Here is a 24,261-nt window from a genome sequence, read left to right on the forward strand (position 1 = left end):
TGTACTACTAATTCACCTGCAACAATGCCACGTCTCACTGATGTTCTTCTTGCTTGTTTGCTATTAGGTGCACAAGAGAATAGACATCACCCACAATACTGCCAGACAGAAGGCCTGAGAACGATATGTGACGCGTGACCACACAAAGGACACCTCTTCAGCTTGTGATTATGAAGCTAAGTGCCATTGCAAACCTACTGCTTCAAGGTGGCCCCAAAGAAAAGTGCTGCAAAAAAGAGGTCAGTGGAGAGAAGAAGAAGCTGATTTCTATCACAGGCATGCCAACCATAACCTTTTTTTGGAAAACTTATGTCTGCTGTTCCGGCCTCCAGGCAACAAGCTGGGAGCAGCACTCCCTCATTAATGGCTCCACCCCAAAATAGGCCCAATCCCATGTCTGGCACAGAGGCAGCCACTGTAATCATGGCAACACAAATGCGCAGTGACATTGAATTGGAATTATCTCTTTCGCAAAGTAGTACCCAATTGTTGGTGGAAACTCAGCTAAGTGGACAACAACAGCTGCAGCCAACAACAGTCGATCATCCTGAAGTAGGAGCACTTCAGGAGATTGAGCTTAATACAGAAGAAGTAGAAGAAGCCCCTCTTTCAGAAGATCCATTGTCTTCCTGATCTCCAGCAAGAAAAAGGATTGGTAGGGGTACTCTACCATCTAATTCTCCAAGCCCACCGTCTGATGATCAAGACTCCACTTGGATGCCAGAATAGTTAGTGAAAAGGAAGGTACCTGAAAGCCTTAGAGTTATGGATGAAGAAGACGAGGAGGACGACAAGCTAGTCTTCATGGATGTAATCCCAGCCCCAGTGGAGACCGACGTCACCCCAGCACAACCTGCTCTGAGGGATGTGGCACAGATACCACCACCACCAGCTTCCATATTTGCAAGGCTCCGACAGAGACCTACATCCACAACCACCTCAATAGAAGTAGGCACTGCAGAGAGGCAAACATCAAAACGCCCACCCACCGCCACTTCCTCCCACATTGGCAGTGGCACCAGTGTCAGAAAGTGGACCTCCCCAGTTAGGGACTTATTCACGGTTAGCAATAAAGAGCTGAACAATGCCATATGCTTCATTTGCAGAGCGTTAGTCTAGGTAAGCTTGGTACAAACTATGGTACCAGAGGCCAAACAACCCATTTGAGAGAGCACCATACAATCCACAGAGAGGGGAACCATAGTGGCCAAAAAAATGCAAGTGATGTTGGTGAATGGGGTGAGAGCAGGGAATCCGATCCGATCACGGTGGAAGGTGAAAGGTGAAAGTGAAGAAGAGGGGGACAATTTCATTGCACAAATCAGCCCTGTCCCAAGCAGTGCAGTAGTATCGCCCACATTAGCAACATAGCAAATGCCAGAGCATTCAGTGACTGCCCCGCTGAGACACACATTGAGTCTACCACCTTCTGCTCTCAAGAAGTCGCCTGCAAAAGTGGCACCAGAAAAGAAAAAAAATCCAAGCTACTGTTTCTGCTATTTTTAGGCAGGAAGGGTAGTACGAACGCAACGACCCAACAGCACGTTTGTACAACACAAAGTTGGCTAAAATCGTAGCACTGGACCTCCTTCCTTTTTCATTTGTGTTAGGAGGGGGTTTTCTAGAATGTATAGTAGCCATCTGCCTGAAACAGAAGATTCCCAGCTGGACTAAATTTGCCAGAGTTGCTATTCCAGCTCTACATCACGATGTGCTGAAATTGGTTGGACAAGCTTTGCAGCAGAGTGCTGTTCACACTATCCACCTGACGTGAGATATATGGACCAGTTGACAAGCCATTGATTACATGTGCATCACTGGACACTAGATCTCCTTTGTGGGCTTTAGAGAAAGGATATCTGCAGGTGTTGACACTACTGAAATGTTTAATTGCACTCTGAAGCATGCAACAGTAGCCATTTTCCCCAAGAAGAAATCCCATACTGCAGCAAACATCTTGGATGACTTTAAAAACAAGGTCTTGAATGGCTACAACCAAATGGGCTTAACATTTGATTTGTTACCGTGGACAATGACAATAATGTAGTTAAGTCCAAGGCAAATGGTGGCTATTTCTAAGGTCCTGTGTTTGCCGCACTGCATCAACATCATTGTACAGGACTTTCTCAGGAAAGAAGATCGAGTCAGCAACTTACTGTCCACCCACAGAAGAATCTGCACTTGTTTCAGCCATTCTTTTAAAGCCCGGAAGCAGCTGAGGACCATTCAGCGTTAAAGCACTCATACAGGAGGTGCCCACACAGTGGAATGTCTGTTTGAGCAGTGCAGACCGATCAATTAATATGTAATCCAAAGAGGGGATGCAACTCTGAAAGGCATGATCATTGAGATTCACAAATTGGGCGTAGTCAAATGCCTGACAGAGATGCTTCTTCCTTTTGAGGTTTTCCCATGGAAAGTCAGCAAGGAGGACAGTACTATGGGCCACGCTATCCCATTGTTGCATATGCTACAGGAACTAAAGAAGGTGTCTGAAATGTACACAGGCTTGGACGGAAAATAAAGATGCACATGAGTTGGTGGAAATCTTAATCCATCTCCTATCTGTTAATACAAGGGTGCAAAGAGACATTGTGTCATCTAAACATTACATCTGTGCCTACAATTCTTGATCCATGGTCAAAACGAATATGGCCACTTTCATTCCTTTTTTAGAAGGGGATGTTTCAAACTATAAGACGTGGATTGCAGAGCAAGCCAGCAACCTAGAAAAAGAATGGCTGGGAGTTAGAGGTCCTCTCCAGGGCACAAGTTCTGTGGCACAGCCTTCAAATTCAGAGCCTGAGGGCAGTGCTGTTGGCTCACAACAGCCAACAACAAGAACACCAGCAACAAAAGGAACAAGAGCATCGCCCCCAAAATCTGCATTTAGTTGGTTTCTAAAGACAGGGCTTAAGTCCAGTGAAGAGGCGAAGGCTAAATAGGTCAGGCAAGGTGGAGCATCATTAACTATTGAGAGTCTAGTCCAGGCCTATCTGGATGACCCAACAGGGGTCTATCTTGATCAAAACCCATTTGTGTATTGGTATGGGAAGAGGCACCAACGGCCAGTGCTCAGCATGCTGGCAATAAAGTATCTGGCTTGCCTGATAGCCACTGTGTCCACTGAGCGTGTGTTCAGTGCAGCTGGTGCAGTAGTCACCAGTGAGGAGGACCAGTCTCTCTGCACAAAACATGGAGAGATTAAACACAATCAAAATGAATCAGCATTTAATACCACCAAATTATACCCTACCGGAAGTACAACAGGAAGAGGGTGTGGGAGATTGATCAGGCTCAGGACATGGTAGTGTGTTAGCTGACTAATTAGTGGGCAAATCACCTGAGTTTGAGGATAGACTCTACTTCCTACCTACTCTTCTGGGCCACCATAGACCTTTCTATTGCCGAATTGCTTTGACAAAAAAATGATATAGCTGGGAGAACATTATATTATTTTGTTTGTTTGTGTCAGACTAACTAATGCAGCCCCACCATTTTAGACACATGTATGGCCAGACTAGAGCTGGACCAGAGTGCAGAGAAGAACCCCCCCCCCATTACCTTCAATAACATTGGAGAGACGGATAGACAATTCCTTCCTCCATTCTGTGCCTCTCTATCCTTTCTTTATTCGCCTAGCAGGACTGCCTCACAATATTTGATTTAAAAGACTAGGAAATGTGTGTTTCGTGAATCAAAGAGGATTGACAATGTACCACCATGCTTGAATTAGAATAGGTAAATGGCATGCACCAAAGGTTGATAGATATTATGAGTGATTGTTGTTTGCAAGTGTGTTGAGATGATTCATGTGGTGGCAGACCATGAGTGTGGGTGTTTAGCTATAATTATTAAGCTTAATTGTGTTTGTGAAGATTTACAATGTTGGGTGCCTAACGGGTGATAATTTTTTTCCTGAAGGTAATTTTATCCTTACCCTTCACTTAACGAAATTTGTTTGCCTGGTCCATAGTGCTTTGTTTTCTGGTTCATACTCCCCAAAGACCTGACCAGTCCATTTAGCTAACAAAATCAAATATAGTCTACATAAAAAATGACTCAATGTTTCTGTTTTTCCCCATCAACAGCATTGCCCTGCACTACAGGTCGAGCTCTCTCACTTGAGTAGGGGAGTCGGGACAGGAGTCGTTACGGACTACAGAGTTGGACATATTCATTACTCAGAGTCAGGAGGATGATGGAGGGACTAAGGTTGTGAGTCATGATTACTTCACTAACTGCCAGAAGAAGGGAGTTATCAACTTCACAGTAACCAACATTGTGATGACTCTAAGAGGCCTACTCAACTCTGTCTGTGGACTGGTGAGAGGTGCATTGATTACTTGATTTGGGAAATGCAATGCTATTGAGTATTTATGCTGGCTGGCTAAAATTGTAAACTCTATGGTTGGGTGGGTGGCCTAGGGTTGTGGGTATCTGGAGACAGACATGTGATGATTCACATCATCACATTATGCACGCGATAGGCTAAATGTTATAATGATGATCATGAAATTTGCGAGTTTGATCAGCCTGCTACATACAGCCACTTGTCTGTGATTGTTCGTTGTTGTAATTGAATTGCTCTCACTTAATTCATCACTCATCAGTCATTAAATGAATGATTGCAAATGACTATGCTCTTGCTCTGCCTTTGAGCCTTTTAAATATACTCCTCATGAATCTTACCTTCTATACTTCTGCTCAATCCTACAATATAATTTCCATTTTACAATCTGCAGGACTTCTCTTCTCCTGTAAAAAAGGCAAAAGCACCATAACACTCATGCTTACTTTAACGGACTGCTTCAGCCAGGCACCCAATATTGATGGATAATCCCAGAAGAATCCAGATGAACCACCCAATTTGGCAATAAAGTATAATTTTTCTTTTAATAATAATTTTTTAGAACTGTATGTGTTCACTTCACTCCTACTTATTTTCTATTTACTATTTTTCAAACCTATGTGACAGAACATTTAAATATGTAATAATATGATATAACTTGTGGCTCTCTGGGGTTGACAAACTGTTTGCAAGCATTGCAATGTATTTAAGTTAAATGCGTCAAAGTAATTCCTTAGTTTCCTCCCACAACAGATTGATGATGGCTGGATGCTTATCCTCCAGATGAATATTGTCTTTGTGTAGTGTTTGTCTTTGTCACACCTTTTGCAAAATTCCCTTTCCCATCCATTCATCAAACCACTCAAACTTTCGCCCCGGGCTGTGCAATTTATTGAGGTATAACTTATTTATTTGCACCATTAGTTGATCACACAGTTGGTGGGGTGGATGTGGTGAAAGCAAAACCAACACAGTGCATGATCATTAGTTCTCCTATTGCCTAAACAATAGCCCACACTGGCCTCATTTTTCCACCCATGCATAAAAAAATGATCATTGTTTTAGATATCGAAGAACATCATTCGCCTGCATCATCATTCAGGCATTGTGTTGCGTAAACGCTTAACCTTGTTCACTCTGAATAATTTTAATTTAGTACTACACTGTCAGGTATTCTTCATTGTGTAGTAGTCTGGTCTCAATTGTTTGTAAAGCTATGATACAATAATATATATAACCCACTAGCTCAGTCTTTATTTCAATGTAGTTGCCTCTGAGGAATAATCCTTCTGATGAATCCTACAGTTGGAGTTCACCTGGATGTGAGTGGGACCTTGCCTTTGATTCCTTCACTGTTAGTACACGCTAATGGCGGGCCTGGAATTTTCTAAGGTGCCCCTTCATCTTTATCTGCCTGGCTTCTATGTGCACCAGCCTCTGCATGATGCGGCGGAAGTTGCGGTCAGAAATTGAGGGGGGCAGCACTGATTGAACGATGGAGGGTATATGCCAGCAGACTAAGGCGCCGTTGTGGTTGAAACTGAGTGGGCTGGAGGCACTGGGGGCTGGCTGGGGCTCTGGGGAGCTGCCTGCTCCTCCTCCTCCTGGACCACCAGCTGTTGGTACAGTATGGCCTCCAGCTTCTGCAGCTGCAGCTGCGTTGCTACATCCTGACGAGATGGATGACCAGCAGCGGCAGCAGGAGAGAAAAAAGACAATTTGTAAACAATGCGCTTTGCACAACACTTGTTTAAAATTATGTAGTGGGTGGCACAGTAGTAGTACAGGCCATTCGATTTGAAATGATTAAAGTTACAGCCATTACCCACACATGCCTCAAATAAAACTAAAGGCAAATGGCAAATGCGCTATCTGTCTGAAAGGAATTAAGGCAAACTAAACATATCACACTAGTTTTTTTGAAGGATTTCTTAGTAAAAACTAAACAGACATTGTTTTTGGAAAAATAGAGGTCAATTACCTTTCATTAATAACTAAAGCATTATGCACATTGGAGTAAAAGTATTCTCTCCCTTGTGCTAACTTAATGGAGGCATGCTTGCTCAGTTGGCTTCCTAGTCGTGCTCATTCTTTGCCACTTTCTGCAGTCTGCAGCTGTGGCAGCTGTCATAGACGATTATATTCTTCCAATGCTCTTCTCTGAGGGCCTTTGAATTTTACCCTGACTACAAGGTAGATGAATAATATGAATGATATACATCACATATAAAATCAATCATGCGGTCATCCTGTTTGCTGTAAGTAGACAGTGGGAAAAGCAATGAGCTGCAGTACAAGAAAAGGATTGTATTTGCCATGTTCATCACAGACTATCACATCCGCAAAAGTCAAGGCACTTACTGAGACCCACTTTACTCCCCGTCCTCACCCCACACCACACTTTATATATATATTTTTCCAACAAATACATGGCAGTAAGGAAAGGAAATTGAACTTACTCTACTACAGGGTAAGTTCCTAAGCTTTTGCTACTGACTGAGACACTTGGTTGACAATGTTGAAAGGGAAGCATTTGAACAGGCCTAAATCTGGAATGGAAGCCATGATGAAGTATATCACCTGACTAGAAAAATGTGGTGCATGCAAAGAAAGGATTTTAATTTTTTTTGGGACTGCTGGGACAGAACTTGGGAAATGTATAAAGGAGTGAAGTAGTGGTAGGAAGTGACAGAGTGGGCACTGGCAGGGTAGGGAAACACACCTTCATTTTCAGGTTGCAATGCATTGAAAACTTTGTAAATGCCACATTAACTGAAACAGGTGCGAATTGCACAGCCAAAACTACAGTGCAGCATCGAACCATGCAGTGGTTAGGTCATCATGGCTGGCACTAGCAAAATGCCATGGGTAGGGAGGAAGGTGACGATTGATGATGGGTAGGATGTATAGTATCTGCCTTGATTAAGAAATGCTGTGAGTCAATAGACAGAAATACAGCTTCAACCCTTTGAATCTAAGCTTTGATAAAAACCATTTAAAGCAAATGAAATGGGTCAGAGCATGCCCATATTCAGAAGAGCTCCCTTGTTTCTTCATCCATCATTTATCCATTCATCATTTGATTGTTCTGGTGTTCTAGTCTCCACCCTTGGCTTAGAAACACACCATTTAAAGTTTACATTCTGTCATCCAGTCTTTCACCATTGAAAACCATCCATCCATTTAAATCCATCCATCCAAATATTGCTCTCAATGAACCTTTCACCTACAGCCATTACCCACCCATGTATCCTTTCTCTGATTTACCCATTCTGCTTTGAACCAACCGAGCATTCCTTTCACCCACCCAGGCGGGCATCATTTCACCCATACCCTTTCACTCATCAAAGCAGCCTTCCTTTCACCCATATGCCTTCCATTCATCCTTGACCCACCCATGCATCGTTTCACCCACCTATATTCATCCTTTTAGTCACCCATGCATTAACCCACAAATATTTTCACTGATATATATTACATTTCATCCATCCTTTCTCTTTCCATACTTTTTTCCCTTTTCCATCAACCCATTGTTGTTAAAGTTCATTAGGAACCTTGGTCTGCTGACTGAGTTGCAGAAGGAAGGTGTCATTAAATACTCAGCTCCCACTGTATCTGCTAATGTGGGGTGTTCATTAATCATGAGTCAACACCCTTGCAGTGAGTATATTGCAAATTGTCAATAAGCAAGAAATGTGACATACCACCACCCATCCCTGCCTCTGCTGGGACCCCCACCTTTTGACTGCTGCTGCTACATCCGCTCAGTTGGCACTCTCGCTGCTGGCTCCAGCACTAGTGGGCTACGCAGCTAGAAAAAACATTCCACATTTTAGATGCCAGTTGTGCCTCCCCCATTATTATTATCAAAAAATCACATTGGGAATTTTGTTGGTTGGCAATGTTTGAAAAACCAGGTAGTCAAGCCAACCAAAAACGTTTTGTAATGGAGGAGCAGAACTATGATGAATCTGAGTCATTGAAGTGCAATGAAGGGGTGGAATAATTGAACAATGCAGGGTATATGGTCTTGATTGGCAAATGCAATGGGGCCGTCCTCATACTTCCAGGTGTTTTGCACTGTTATCAAGTGCTGGTATACTATGACAGTAAAACATAGACAACATTGGGGGGGTCCCGCATGACCATGGCCACTCTCTCATTTACTGTTCTAGCAAGAGCAAGGTAAAGAAAGCCTTCTAAACAAACATCCATACAGTACCTTACTTGGGCTTGCAATCTTCACATTATAGTGCCTGACTTAAAATGGGTTTCCTGAGTCTTACAGTACCACCAGTCCACAAGATATAGAAGGGGAGAGTGAAAACCTAGTGACAAAGCAGAAGAAATGAAGCTACAGAACACACAAACTAGTTCAGATAGTTTTAAGTCAAGTACAGAAACTTGGAATGTAGAAAATAAGTAAATAGGATAATGCATGGATAAGAAGAATTTAGGAAACAAATAGAACAAAGAGTGGTTGTAAAAACATTAGTACAGGCACAGCAAAAAGGAAATATAATTATAAATGTGGCACAGTAAAAGTTAGGGAAATAATATTAAAAACTGGAGGACTAGCCTCGGTGGGTCAAGGCCCACCCCTCTTAGTGGCCCTGGATGCTGATATAAGAAATAAATAAAATAAAATAAGATTAGTGGTACATATAATAATAACCCCAACAATATTTTTACAGGGAAAAGCAAACACAGTAACATTAAACTTTTCTAAATCAGATTTCATATGGTACTACTAGTATTGTGGACCTATTCCTAAATCTAACCCTAGTCCAAATTTCCTAAACTACATTTTTGAACTACTAATAAATTGCAATGAAGATCTTTGCTTCTCATCTCATTCTCAGTCTCTCAGTCTCAAATTCAACCCGCTGTGATGGGCCAACTCAGTCTGCATTTTTTTTCAATGCATTTACTACACTGGATAATTACTTGGGGTTGGGGTTAGGATTGAGACTGTACGAGCTACAACAACAAAGAAAGGCTCAGAGAAGTGAGAGAACATGCTAACTCACTAACTACTATCTTAGTGACAGGACAGAGGAGTCTCTGCATGACTTCTTAAATAAACAGCCCAAGCGAGCGCCAATGAGAAGGATTAGGTAGTGCAGCCGATTATCTGTCTAGATGATGATCATATAATATTTGTAACATAAACTTGACTTACCTGAGTGTTGGCAGCATGCTTGCTATTTGGGAAAAAATATTAGCATAGATAGAAAACAACAAATAAATAATTATTCCTCACTGAGCCCTGCAACCTCCACACCAGCAGGTTGAGCAGGTCTTGATCCTTATCCAGTATGTCAGCCCACCGGTGAGTAAGCTGTTATTGTGTGCCAGGCCCCAGAGCAGTGGCACACACCCCGGCACACCCCCTCCAGCGCTGCTGATGCTCCTGGAGGCCGTTCCCACTGCCAGGCCTGACACCTGCTGCCAGGGTGGAGGGGAGGTAGCGCTGCACATAAAAAACTAGCTTTGCCACTCTACCTCTGAACAAATGGCGCGGGCTGTACCTTTCTGCAGAGCCGCAGACCGCAAGGTAGGCGGCTGGTGCTATGGGTGGTTCGGAGGAGGCCTGTTTCTGCTTCTCCCCTACTCTGCCATGGCACTGGGTGGGAGAAAGGGAAAATAAGAACAAAAAGAGGGGAAGGAAGGAAGGAAGGAAGGAAAGAAGGAAGGAAGGAAGGAAGGAAGGAAGGAAGGAAGGAAGGAAGGAAGGAAGGAAGAGGAGAAAGTAAAGAAAAAATGTAAAAAGCGCAAATATCATGTAAATTAAACAAACACAAAGACACACAGTAAGATAATAAATAAAGATGAGGGGTAGAGAAGTTAGAGAGGAGTAGGATTAAACAGATTAGGGAGGGATTCAAAAGTAGGCCCCGGCACCATAAACAGAGCAAAAAACAAGATGGGCGCGCCCATGCGCACCGCGTGTGGCAGTTTTTGCATGATTTCCGTCGTGAGAACGCACTTCACGTTGCATATGTCATGCAAACTGTTGTGGCGATCAATTCTGCCTACTCACAGAACTTCACGTAGTGCCGCAGAGTTTTTTGGGCACTTCGGGAGTTCCGGATAGCACAACTACCCAAACTCTGCCTGGTTCTAGTCCGAGTCCCATCATCTCCCCTAGAATTTTCCTCCCGAGTCAACAAGGTCATAGGCAAAAGTGGCTGTCAGAACGAGTTCAGCTAACATTTCCGCTGCGCCAATTATGATGTGCCTTCCCATCAGCGTAACTGTGGAGGATAAACCTCCACACCTTAGATGGCAGTTTCTAAGGGATATAAGGTAGAAACGTACTTTTTTCCACTTCTAATTCTGTCATGAACCCGATCGTCCAAGTCCTTCCTTTGCTGCTGCTTCTTACCCATGAAGCAAATCAACCCCTTTGTCGCCAGAAATTGAAGGAAAGCTTCTTTTTAACTTGTTTTCTTTTGAATTGTCTGTTTACATTTGCTCTAGATTCGCGCATTGTTAAATTTCCCATACAAGCTATTTTTTTTAATGTATAATGCATATGTGTGTGTCATGTCATCATTTAAGAAATTTAAAGAAACACTCCTGTATTTACTTTTTTTTTCTTCTTCAACTTTGGTGCAAGTTTTCATCATGAAAATGGACATGTACACAATTTACATTAAACAAAATTCATAATGTGTTCATTCAGGTGTTTAATTATTTTTCGTAAACTATCAAATTATAAATATATATGCATTACACATTTTTTGAATAATTTCAATTTAATATAATTTAGTAATTGCACTAGAAAAAAATTATTTATGCAACATTTCCTCTTGTCCAGTGCATTTTCTGTATTGTCTTTTAAGGTGTAATGCATATGTGTTTATTTTTTCACTTATTAAGTTAAAATAAACATACCTGTATTAACTCTTAAAAATGTAAATTAAAATTGTTTTTGGTCTAAGTGTCTATTATCATGATGACTGCTTGCATCGAATTTTTAATGTCCATCGCATTTTTTTCTAATGTTTCGACTTTACCGGTATGTCATGTAAAAAATCCTTTGTATTTTCTGTTATAAATGTAAATAAGAAAATGTATTTCACATTTTCATCATTATTAATAATGAATGAATTGCAAATGAATAATAATGGTAGGGCAAAGATTGTGATTTTTTGAAAATTTCAAATTGAGAATTCCCACATGAACTTTTTTCAATTAAAAAAAGGGGTTTCCACAACAACACCTTGTGGCTTTGTTGCCCATAACTTGCCTCCTAAACATAGTCCTACGGGTAACCTCCTCAGGAAGGGGCATCAATTAGGCACAGGATAGGCACCTCATGGATTTTCTTTCGGAGATGTGGGTTTAGGTTTTGTAGGGGTAAGGACAGATAAGAGGTGAATTTGGAAGCAGGATTAAGGGTAGGAGGGGTTGTAGGGGATTGGCTTTTGGAGGTAGAGGGAGCTGGAGTAGGTGATGTGCTTGCGTCTGTATGTTTGGCAGTTGCATGTGGGTCTGGTGTTTGTTGTGTATGTTTGGATCTTTGTTTCTTGGGTAGTGTTTGATATATTGATGAGTGCATGTGTTTGCTTTTGGTTCATGTTGTTAAGTGTGTAGGTGTGCTTTTGTGTGTGTTGGTTTGATGAGTGTGTTCTTGCGGTGGCTGGTGTTGTGGTGCTTGTGGGTGTGGTAGTGGTTGTGGTGCTTGTGGGTGTGGTAGGGGTTGTGGTGTGTGTGGTGGTGATTGTGGGTGTGGTGGTGGTTGTGGGTTCAGTGGTGAATTGTGGTTGTGGGTATTACTATTGTGCTTGTGGTGCTTGTACACTGTGGGTGTAGTTCAATAGTGTGTGTATGTTGTTTGTATGCTTGTTTATAATTCTTTGTGTGTTTGTGTTTATGTGTGTGTGTGTGTGAGATTGTGCTGTTTGTGTCTGTTGGAGTGGGTGTCTGCAAAGAAGTGAGTGTGCTTGGGATAGGGGTGGGAGCTTGGATTTGGGTTGAGGAAGGGACATGAGTTGTGGCAGAAGGTTGGGCTGGTTGGGAGGCTAGGGTGAATGAGGAGGCTTCTTTTTTGTCAAGTAATCTCTGCATGTCAGAGATTGAACTGTGAATGGCATCCAGAAGTGCAACCATGTGTTGCATTTGGCAGGTTAGCCCCAGTATGCCATTCACTATTGCTGTCTTGGCTAGAGAGATGTTGCGTAATAGGTCAATAGCCTCCTCACTCAGCACAACCAGGGTGAAAGTGGCAGAGTATGAGGTGCCTGTGGGTTGGGGTTTGGCCAACTGGGGGTGAGCAAGAGGGAGGGCGTAGATGTGCCTCTAGGTGGTGGACTAGGATGAGTTTGGTACAATTCTGGTAGGGTCCAACATCACTAGTACTGGTCACTTGTGGACGCCTCAGATGAAGATGACGATGTGGCCTCTGTTCCAATCCCCTCACCCTCCATTCCAGTGTGTCCATCAGTGTCTGATGTTTCACCACCCGAAACATGGTGGCCAGCTGGTTACCCGCCTTCTTGGCCAATGTTACCTGCTCTAGAAGATGCTGTAAAGACATTTAAAATAGTTGTATTGTTTCTGTGTAGATATAACTGATCATGAAGTTTTTTCTCAAAACATTTTCTATTTTTTTTTATTTTACCTGCTTTGAGGCTTTTAAACTTTGATTTATTTTTATCTTTATCTCCTGCATGTAGGGAACATCTTCAGAAACCATTTTGTCACAGTATTGTAATTTTCTATTATTGCTCCTAATTTATTTTTGATCATTTTTCTTAACTATATTTAATTCTGTCCAGGAACCGTTTTACACTTTTGAATGTTTTTTTAAAATAAAAATAAGAATATGAAAATGTGTGTTAATATTTACTGTGATGTTGTACCAATATTTGTATAAATCAAAAGCCTTTTTGGGGGGACATTTTTGCAATGGTAAAACTTACTTTAATTAAGTTAAGTATGTTTTAAATGTTGACTTTTTTTTTTATTCAGTTCTTAAGTTGCCTATTAATGTATCATGCCCAATGTATTTACTTATGCTGTTGACGAAATCAAAAATATGTATTTTTAGTTTTAAATTACTTTTACAGCATATGTAAATGCATAGGGGTTGAAAAAATGTTAATCTGCTTTAGTACAATTGTAAAAAATATAAACTTTTTCTATTAAATATCTTAATTTAGTTTGTTTTACCATTGTGACAATTAAAAAATATATTCTGGCTTTCAGTTTTGTAAAAAATGGATACGCCATTACAGCAAATTTTTAAACACATTATTTCAAGTATATTTTTAAAACTAAAAAATCCAAATACAATAAAAAAAGTTTAACTTTGATGTATTTCAAATATTTCTAAATGAGTCATTTTGTGTGCCTGATTTTGAGTTATGCAGAATGGATATTCCAACATATATATGACAGAATTTCCATTCGCCAAATTCTAAGTGCATTATAAAACATTACCCACTTCATGCTGCTTTCTAACTTTCAGCTGTCTATCAAGCTGGGGATAGGCCACCGCAAGTATGAAAGCCATTGGGAGGGTCAGGGTGCAGCGCACATTCTTAGAATGTTGAGATAACTGGCCAAGCTGGACTTCTGCTGCCTTTTTGGTCCGGTGTCATAGGTCCTCCCATCTCTTGCGACAATGGATTCTACGCTGTGTGTAAACCCCAAGGATCCTCACCTTCTTGGCGATGGACTTCCAAATATCATTCTATTAATGGAGCTAACCTGTATGGATACAAAAAATGAGGAAAAAAATTGTGACTTTTGTTTTTCGTCTTGATGTCACACAATTTTGAGAAACAATCACAAGCATTCTTAGAAATTAAAACAGCCTAGCTTTTTATTTTTTATAAAAAAATATATTTTGTAGTAACCTATTGGGTAACATTATCGAAATACACACCGAAAAAAGGGCGTCAAACACACAACACATGTTAAGGTTGTGCTGTTGTCTAATTTAAATATGTAAAAAAATATACACCATAATGTTTCTATGTAAACAAAAATTAACAGAAACTTTACTTCAATTACTTCACTTCACAAAGGAACTAAAATTGACATTCCAGCCTGTGTTTAAATAGAAACAAAAAGTTAGTCAAAGTTACATTTTCATTTAAAACATGTGCCTGTTCCTGTGGTAAGCCATACTGCTTGATGTACAGTGCCAGCATCTCCAGCTCATCTGGTGAGATGTTTGGGGCCCTTTCTCTTTCTTTGCCAGGCATTGTAGCTCCCAGAGGTCGGAAACAACAGCAACAGTTGAGGAGGTGTTCTTGGTGGCACTTTTAGGAGGCAAGTGAGCTCTTTTTTAATGACATGCACTTCTACACGACATGCAAGATGGTCAATGGAAACTGAGACATCCATTGGTTTTTGTACATTGCTTTCACATACATTAGCCTATAGCTGTGAGCAAGTGAGCTCTTTTTTAATGACATGCACTTCTACACGACATGCAAGATGGTCAATGGAAACTGAGACATCCATTGGTTTTTGTACATTGCTATCACATACATTAGCCTATAGCTGTGTCTGTCGTGGAGTTTGACACCCACTACCCCACCAACTTCCACCAACTTCTGTCTAATTGCAAATGACCTTACAGCAAGGTCAGGCTTCCGCCAATTAGATTGGTAAATGCTATGTTTGTAAATGTTGCGTGCGTCACCACCACTAAAAATGGTGGCTAGTTTGTTTAAATATACAAAATGTTAATGTTATTTATTTGTTTTGTCACAAATGTATTATGTAGTGCGTTACAATGGTTAAATGCGATGAATGCACAGTTTTGTTATATTAAAAAAGAATGTGTACTTAATACATTTTAAATGTATTATTTACACATTTATTTTGTAAAAAAAAGAAAAGTCAAAAATGTAATTCAAGAAAAATTATCTCAAATAAATGTAGTGAAAAAGTATCTAAAAAATTACATTGTTGAAAAATAAGTGAAATTTGTGTTTTATTTAAAAAATATGTTTGCAAAATGAATAACAATAAAATAAAATGCAAATATATAAAACCAGGGAGGATGAGAAGGCAACAGGTCCAAGTTATGAGATCATTTCCAGACCTTGCCACCGTGGAAGAACAGGATATAATCAAACAATTCATATTAAATAGGCAAATTATTATTGATTTATGCCATCAGCTGGAGCCAGATGTTCTGCCTCACAATTGGAATCATTCATCAATAACACCAATAGTGAAAATAATGGCAGTACTCCATTTTGTGGCCACCGGATCAGTCCAATAAACTGTTGCAGTATCTGGTGGAATGTCACAATGAACATTCAGTGGTGTGCTACAAGAAATTCTTTCTTCAATGATGACATCATACAGTTTCCACAAAATGTGGATTTTACTAATGTGAAGGGATATATTTATGCTGTGCGTTGCCTACCACATGTGGTTGGAGCAATTGATGGCACACATATTGCCTTGGTGCCACCACATGACAGGGAATAGGTCTACCACAATAGAGAAAAGTTCTGTTCAATCAATGTCCAAGTGTGCATTTTCCAGGGTCAACACAATTCATTTGTAGTATGGAACAGCACCATACCACTGCAAATGTCACAACTAGTACCTGAGAAGGTCTTGATGTTGGTAAGTACAATCTGTTAGTATATTTTTTAGTGTAATGATCAAAAATAGTATTACATTTTTTGGCTTCTTTTTTTTCATATAGGAGAATCAGCTTATTCTAACTAATACTGGGCGGAGCTAACGGGGTTGCACTCTGCGGAATTGCATGGAGTCACTGTAAAACTCAGTGAAATTCCATGGAGTTCCGTGCACTTGTGGAGTAAGGGGGATACCTGCTACACACCGATGAAGATCGGCTAATCAGTAATCACGCATGAGAAAATTGTGGTGGTAAAAACAAGGTCAAATAGGCACAACAGATCATGCAAAACAACCCCAACCTAGACAGGAGGAGTTTGTCCTTTTCATTGCATTGTCTGGAATCACAAGGAGCGCTGACCTGCAATGGAGCACAGCCCAGCCCAGCCTCGTTGCTGCCTCTGAGTTGGCTGAAGGTTGAACAGTGTGGTGCTGGATGCAAAACCACCTTGCAGAGTCCGAGGTCAGAGAGTTACACCAGGGATTGCACCTGACTCTGCAAGGTGGCTGGGTCTCCTCCTGGGAAAAAGTTTGTATATAGCAACAACCAGAGGGGCAGGGGGCACCCAACCAACAGGGAGAGCATAAGGGAAGCATGGTTCCCTAACCCTTTGTTTTCACTTCTCACAGTGGGCATGCGCTGTGAGATGGGACATGTCCGAGAGCTCACAGAGCCAGATTTCATGCACCTGTACCACCTCAGAAGTCGGAACCGGAGCACTCGCTGGAACAATGTGGCAGTGATGCGTGTCACCTGGTCCCTGGAGCATGTTCTAAAGAGAAGTGTCTCTTCTCTGCATGCTTTTTAAGCCTAACCATGAAGACATTCACTGGACATAGGATTTAAATTGAGGGGACCGACTTTTGAGTGAGACTACCAGTAAAGTCCACTGCGCCTATGGTTCTAAGAGTTTTTTTGATGAACTATGCACTCCAAGCGGAGTGTCACAACCTCTGTGAACTCTTCCAGTGAAGCAGAGTTACTGCATACCCTTAATCCTAACCATTCATGGTTGTTAGCACCACTGAGGAATTCAACAACGCTAGGGGTAGTCTGCTTCAATGAGGCCGATGGAAGAACACAGAAACCAGTGGAGCTGGCTTTTGGGCTCCTAAAGGACAGATTTTGATCTGGAAAAGACTGGTGTAGCCCTCCTCTACTCACCCAATAAAGTTAGCAAAATCACAATGGCATGATACATGTTACATAACATAGCCCTGCGACGGAACATCCTGTACATTGCAAGGAAAGAAACCATGGTGAGGGACTGGGTCAGGAATCAGGATGTTGAAATGCCAAATGAAGATGATAGTGGTGAAGAGAAAGGAATTGTCTTATGTTACGATCTTAGTGACAACTTCTTCACATGAGTATAAGTATATAATTACATATTATTACATTACATTTTAAACCAACTTTTAATCTAATTAATATAAAAGTCTGTGCTAGACATTTTTTAGAAAGGGCAAGTTAAGGAAAATCCAGGGCAAAGATGTTTGTTGATCTAAGTTTTGGCACATTGACTACTGTGTTTATTTACATTGTTTATCTTTGATTGTTTTTAGAAAATGTATCCTCAAAATTAGTCATTTGTAATGTGTCTACTTTGTAATGTAATAAAAAAATATTTTACTTTTAATCTGTTTTAGGTTCCTTCACCATGTCATCTTTATTTGGGCATTTCAAAGCTGTGATATTTCCTGGTATATGCTACTGTTGCAAAGTACAAAGAGAACATGGGTTGATCCTGTGAAAGACATGCACACACTTTGGATGTACATATCTTGCACAAAGACAACTTGCACAGTGATTAAATTAAAGTATTTAAGATTGAATTAAACTGGTTTTCTGTTGAATGTTGCCACAAAGCCAATATGTGCTACTTAAGTAGCTCTAGCCACATGAGCTAGGCAACCCAAAGCATTAAACGTTTCATTCACATTGGCAAAAATCCTCATTTTGTGGCAAATGTATGAAGCTGTTGATGAGTCTCATCATTGAAGAAAGAACTTCTTGTAGCACACCACAGAAAATTGATTGTGACATTGCACCATATACTGCAATAATGTATAGAATGATCCCGAGGCCACAAAATGGAGAACTTCCATTATTTTCAGTATTGGAATCATTCATGTGGGATTTCCTAATGCAAGGCAGAAGATCTGGCTCCAGCTAATGACATAAATCAATAACAGTTTGTCTATTTAATCTGAATTTTTTGATTATATGCTGTTCTTTCATTGTGGCAAGGTATGGAACTGTAAATTAAAATATATCATGAAGTAATTGGATTAATCATGGGTTCAAATGTATTTGAAAAAAGTGAAAAACAATACTTTATTCCAATTTAATAAAATATTTCTTTTTGATTTGTCATTTTTGTTATTTGTGGTCATTTTAAAAAAATGAAAAAAGCATTAACTTCGTGTAATTTATTTATTAATAAACAATCTTTTTAGTTGTAACTTTTTAAAATGTAGGATGAAACAAAAAAATTGAACAGATTGAGAAAATAATCATTGTCTTTGAATCCAGGGCACTCCGCGGGGCAAAGCCTTCTTATTCCACCATTGAGAAGGAGGTGCTTGGTTTATGGTGGGGAGTGCAATATTTTAGGAACTGTGTCTCTAGATGAGAAGATGCATTCTTCGCACCGATCACAAACCTTTAGTAGCGATATTTAGTACTAGTAATGGGGGAAGGGCTACTACGCAGATTGCAAAGTGGCAATGCCAGATACAAGAATAACATTACAAGTTGCAATATGTTCTAGGAGTCCGCAATTATGCCACTGACAGGCTTACTATATTACCTGTAATTTTTGGGAGAAAGAAATGAGAATGAGGCAGAAGATGATGTGAAATTTGTGTGTGCTGTGGGTATGGTTACCTCCAGAGTATTTTCTGAAAAGGACTGGTGGCCAGCGGCCTGCCAGGATAAAGTGTTGCAGGAAGTCATGAAGTGTGTTATCAATCAATGGCCTAGTGCATGTGTCATGAATGAGGAGTTGGTTCTTTATTGGAGATCTGCCAATGAGTTGTCCATCATAGATGGACTCTTGTTGAGGTTTGAACCTTTGGTGGTTCCTTTAGGAGGTTAGGCCAAAAGTTATCAAACTAGGACACAAGGGTCATGTAGGCATGCGTGCTGTGAAATGTCATGTCAGAAAGGGTTTTTGGTGGCCCGGGGTAGGCAGAGTAGTTGATCATTGTGTGCGGGAGTGTAGTGCGTGTGCTTTAAGTGACAAGTCTCAAGTCACTGTACCATCTCCTGTGACACCTGTGCCAGTAACGGGGTGCCATGGCACAAACTGGCTTTCAATGTGTCCAATTGATGGATTACATGCCCAAGTAGACAGAGATAAAGTTTGTTAACGGCATCAATTCTGGAGTGGTCATTGATTTGTTCCAGGACTTCTTCACTAGGGAAGGCTTTTCAGAAGAATTGGTAACAGACAACAGTAGCCAATTGGTATCTATGGAGATGTGTGATTTTTTAAAATCAAGTGGGAGCAAACACATAAGAACGTCATTGTACGATCTCATAGCAATGGCCTTGTTGAGAGGGTAAATCCGATAGTGTAGTGAAGGACCAACTTCTGTTGGCTCTAGTCAACAGTTTAGATTGGGAAAGAGCAGTTAAGGATATGTTATGGGCCATGAGAACCACCCAGCACCTTGCGCAGGACTGTCTCCCTTTTCCTTGTTAAGTGGTAGCGTTGTCTGTACACGTTTGAACAGGAAATAGATGAAAACAAAAAATCTAGATGATGAAAAGATGAGAATTGCGTTGGATGTGCATACTGGAGAGGTATGGTTTTAAGAAGGGTGTCAAAAAGGTGAGTGTGGTTTGCTTTCAAACTGGTGACTTCTTGAGGGTAATGATCTCTCACCTTGTTTGCAAAGGACATTCCAGGTTTTCACCACCATCTTTGGTGAGGGAAATGAAGGACCATGTGGTAATCCTGGAGAATGGCAACGTTTGGAACAAGAGCAAAGTGGTTGTGGTACCCAGGCTAAAAATTGAGTATGTATGTGAAAAGATGGGGTGAATTGTCCAAGGGGTCAACTGGATGCACTAGTGTTCGTGGATTTCATCCTGGTTCTGTAAAAAAAAAAAAAAATTACCTCAGAAATTCAATGATTTTGTAATGTAGTATGTTTCAGAAAACTCTTTCCTCAGAAATTCAATGATTTTGTAGTATAGTATGTTTCATGCATTATGGAAAAGGTTCCCTTTATTTTTGTATATTTAGATGTATAAAGTTTGTGCACATGTTTCCCCTTTCAAGTGCTGTTATACTTAGTTGTGTTAGATTGTATATGGTATTTGTCATATGTCTTGTACATTTTGTTCACACATGTAATGTTTTAGGTTTTTTCCCATTCTTTTTTTTTCTGATTCTAGGAGTTTTGTAAGGAAGGGGGTTATGTTGGGACATGCCTTCATTCCAATCTCCTCATGCCTCGATGCCTCGAGGAGACTGGATTTTTGGCAATGTTGAATGTTTGTTTTGATTTCAAGATCGCCAGTTAATGCCTGGTGCTCTGAGCTGTAGGGTGAAATAAATTTACTTGTACAAGTGATCCCGGAGTTCCGGTTCCTTTCCAGCGCTATATAAAAATGCATAAATATATGATAACTTGGGGGCAATTGTTCCGAACCCCCTTTTATTTGCAGGGTCAAGTGGCCAGGCAGAATGGATGCTCAAGGATCATTGAGTTCATGGGTGATGAGTTAGTTACTGAGTGCATCAATCAATCAATCAATCAGGACATTTGTAGAGCGCACTACTCACCCGCGAGGGTCTCAAGGCGCTGGGAGGGGGGGTGCCGCTACTGCTCCAAAAGCCAGGTCTTGAGGTGCTTCCTGAAGGAGAGATGGTCCTGGGTCAGTCGAAGGGGGGTGGGGAGGGAGTTCCACGTCTTGGCCGCCAGGTAGGAGAAAGATCTTCCTCCGGTGGTGGTTCTGCGAATCCGTGGGACGGTGGCGAGGGCGAGGCTGGCGGAGCTGAGCTGGCGGGTAGGTGTGTAGAATGTGAGGCGGGTATTGAGGTATTCGGGCCCGTGTCGTGGAGAGCCTTCTGTGCGTGGGTGAGGAGTCTGAAGGTGATCCTCTTGCTGACAGGGAGCCAGTACAGGTCTCTCAGGTGTGCAGAGATGTGGCTGTGTCGGGGAATGTCCAGGATGAGTCGTGCAGCTGCGTTCTGAATGCACTGGAGTCTTTTCTGTAGTTTGGCGGTGGTCCCAGCGTAGAGGGCGTTCCCGTAGTCCAGTCGGCTGGTGACGAGGGCCTGGGTGACTGTCTTCCTGGTTCCAGTGGGGATCCACCGGAAGATCTTTTGGAGCATGTGGAGGATGTTGAAGCAGGAAGATGTAACGGCGTTGACTTGCTTGGTCATCGTGAGGGAGGAGTCAAGGATGAAACCCGGGTTGCGTGCGTGGTCCGTGGGCTTGGGGGCGGTGCAGGTCCAGAGGCAGGTGAACTTGCAGGCGTGACAGGTGAAGGTTCCATGGGTGCGTTTCGGGGTGGCTTGGTAGCAGGCTGGCTGTCGGTCGGTGTTGAGCCCGTGGAGGGCGGCGGCGTCGTATCTCCGTCGGGTGGGTTGGCTCTGGTGAGGGCCAGGGGTCCTGGTACTGGGCGCGGTCCAGACACGGTCGGGCGCAGACTGGCATGCCTTTGGCGCGCCTTCGGTGCGCTGGTGCCGTGCTCACTGCGCGCTTCCGCGCGGTGCCCTCCATAAGAGGCGAAGTGGGAGGAAGGAGAAGCTGGGAGGTGGGAGAGGGGCGGCCAATGGGCGAGGGCACAGGGTACAAAAGGAAAAAGGGGGCGGGGAGCAGCGGCGGGAAGGGGGGCACAGAGGGCGAGGGTACAGGAACGGCAATTGGAAGAGCAGGAAGAAAAAAATAACAGTCAGAAGGGGGAGAAAAATACAGAGCAACAATACAGTAGCGCGAAAACAGGTACCAGGGGCACACCAGCGGCGAACCCTAGGCAGCAGCAGTAGGGCAGACATGGGCACCAGGAGGAGCCGTGCGGCGTGCGGAGTGACCCGAGGTCAGGTCAGTGCATGAATTAAAGAGTGCATGGGTTTAAGGTTGCAGTCATCCACCCATTCTCATCTGTGTAGTTTCTAGAGACTTTCAGTATTCTTAGATAAGCAATGAAATCATAGATAAATTTGTCCAGAATTGCATTAGCCCATTCGCAAGAGAGGAGGGCAGGATTTAGCTCATGTAATTTTATTAGAGACGTCTCTTCAACCTAGCAGTATCACAAATCCACCACTTTAGTAGCTTAGATCGGGAGTGAGTGCCTGTTGGAAACCGGGCAACCGGGTTAGCAGTCACCAGGTTCCCAGCACAATGGTAGCTTGGCTCGAGCGGTTGTGGGTCAGGCACCGTGTTAAGCGTACGTCACACCCTCACAATAACCATGCGGTCCCACCTAGATTGATCAAGGCTGGGGCCTAAGCTGAGGCAGAACAAGAGTAACCTAAAGATCTGGCCCTCCAAACCACACAACCCTTTATGGGGGTCACTGTACCAGTCTCAGTTCACCCCTGGCACTCCCAGGCTGGTTCTAACACACCTTTAGCCCCTAGAATGGTCTTTTTAGGGCTCCACGGGGCCTCAGACGCCCCCTCTACCACTTACTGTCCTTTTCAAGATGATCGGCTCCGCTCGGCACCGTGTCGACGCCGTGAGGCGGCTCCGGATCGATGTCGTTGGGCGGCCTCGACTCGATGACGCTGGGCGGTCTCGACTCGATGTCGTTGGGCGGTCTCGACTCGATGTCGCTGGGCGGCCTCGGCTCGATGTCGCTGGGCGGTCTCGACTCGATGTCGATGGACGGCCTCGGCTCGATGTCGCTGGACGGCCTCGTCTCGATGTCACCTTCCGGCGTCACAGGGACTCGGACTCCCCACTTCCTGGTGTCTCCGGAGTGCGATCTCCACTCCCGACCTCCGGCGCGCTTCACCTCAGTCTCCGGCGACTCCGGTGGGTGGACTTCACTCCCCCGTCGACGCCTCACCTCGACCTCAGGTGACTCCCGACTCGACCTCCGGCACCTCTCCATGACCTCCGTCGGCGCCCTCACTCGACCTCGGGTGATTCCCGACTCGACCTCCGGCGCCTCTCCACGACTTCCGTCGGCACCCTCACTCGACCTCGGGTGACTGCTTACTCGACCTCCGGTGCCTCTCCACGACCTCCTTCGGCGCCCTCACTCGGCCTCTGGCGGCTCCGGGTACGACGTCTGCTTTCTGTCAGCGCCGCTTCTCTACCTCCGGCCCCAGGTCTCCAGGCTTCTCGACGTCAGGACTCCAGGAGGACACTGCTGAACAGGTCAGGAGCTTGCTGTTCTTCTTCTTTAAGGCCTGTTCCAACTTTTCAGTCCTTTAAGATGGTTCTTCTGATCTTGATCCCACACAGGGCTTTAGGTTGGGCTTGGTCAGTAGAGACTAGCATCAAGGGTGGGTTTCTGGACCCCACTCCAAGCACTGGTTTCCACCTCTGCTGCCTTACTCCGACCTCCTTCTATCTCTGTCCTCTCTCTTCTCCAGTCAGTTGCCAACTGCCACTCTGAGATGGCCTCCCAACATTCTAAACTGCCTCCCACTGTCACAGGGTTCTAGAATGTTCCAGGAGGTTCTGGTGATGTCACAGGTGACAATGGGTGGCCACCATTTTGTGTCTCAGGCCCTCAGACAGAAGTTCCAGGGGGAGGGAAAATGGCTCCCAGACCCTGCATCAACACTAAAAAGTCTGGTGGTTCCCAAAAAGAAAAATTATAACAGGGTTTGAGGCAAAAGTGGGACAAAATAAATAATGATGAGGAGGGACCACCTAAAGGGGCTGACAAGTCTAACACGCGTCCCCCCCAGCTGAAAGTGGGGAGAGCTACCCAACCCCTTGGGAGTTCTCATCACTAAGGCGGAAATACCTTGAGAGACCGTCTGCATTGGCGTGGTCCACTCCAGGCCGATGTTCCACCTGAAAGTCCATTCCCTGTAGGGAGATAGACCACCTTAGCAACTTGGGATTCTCCCCCTTCATCTGCATCAGCCAACGAAGGGGTCTGTGGTCGGTCTGAACTAGGAAGTGCGAGCCAAACAGGTATGGCCGCAACTTCTTCAGAGCCCATACCACTGCAAAGGCTTCACGCTCTATTGCACTCCACTTCTGTTCCCTGGGAAGTAGTCTCCGGGATAGGAAGACCACGGGTTGATCCAGACCCTCTTCATTGAGTTGCGATAACACTGCCCCAATGCCATGTTCCGATG

General features: G+C 43.1%; 1 long non-coding RNA gene across 1 annotated transcript in view; it reads left to right on the forward strand.

Moving 5' to 3' along the window:
- The window catches only part of LOC146809591 (uncharacterized), a 105,250-nt gene extending 100,375 nt beyond the window's left edge, over positions 1-4,875 (forward strand). Inside the window, exons 3-5 of the long non-coding RNA XR_014965569.1 lie at positions 68-239; positions 4,092-4,326; positions 4,746-4,875. This is a non-coding gene — a long non-coding RNA (uncharacterized LOC146809591). The remainder of the gene's footprint in view (positions 1-67; positions 240-4,091; positions 4,327-4,745) is intronic.
- The last annotated feature ends 19,386 nt before the right edge of the window (positions 4,876-24,261 follow it).

Source organism: Triturus cristatus, chromosome 7 (genome assembly GCF_964204655.1).
Source record: "Triturus cristatus chromosome 7, aTriCri1.1, whole genome shotgun sequence".
NCBI classification, from domain to species: domain Eukaryota; kingdom Metazoa; phylum Chordata; class Amphibia; order Caudata; family Salamandridae; genus Triturus; species Triturus cristatus.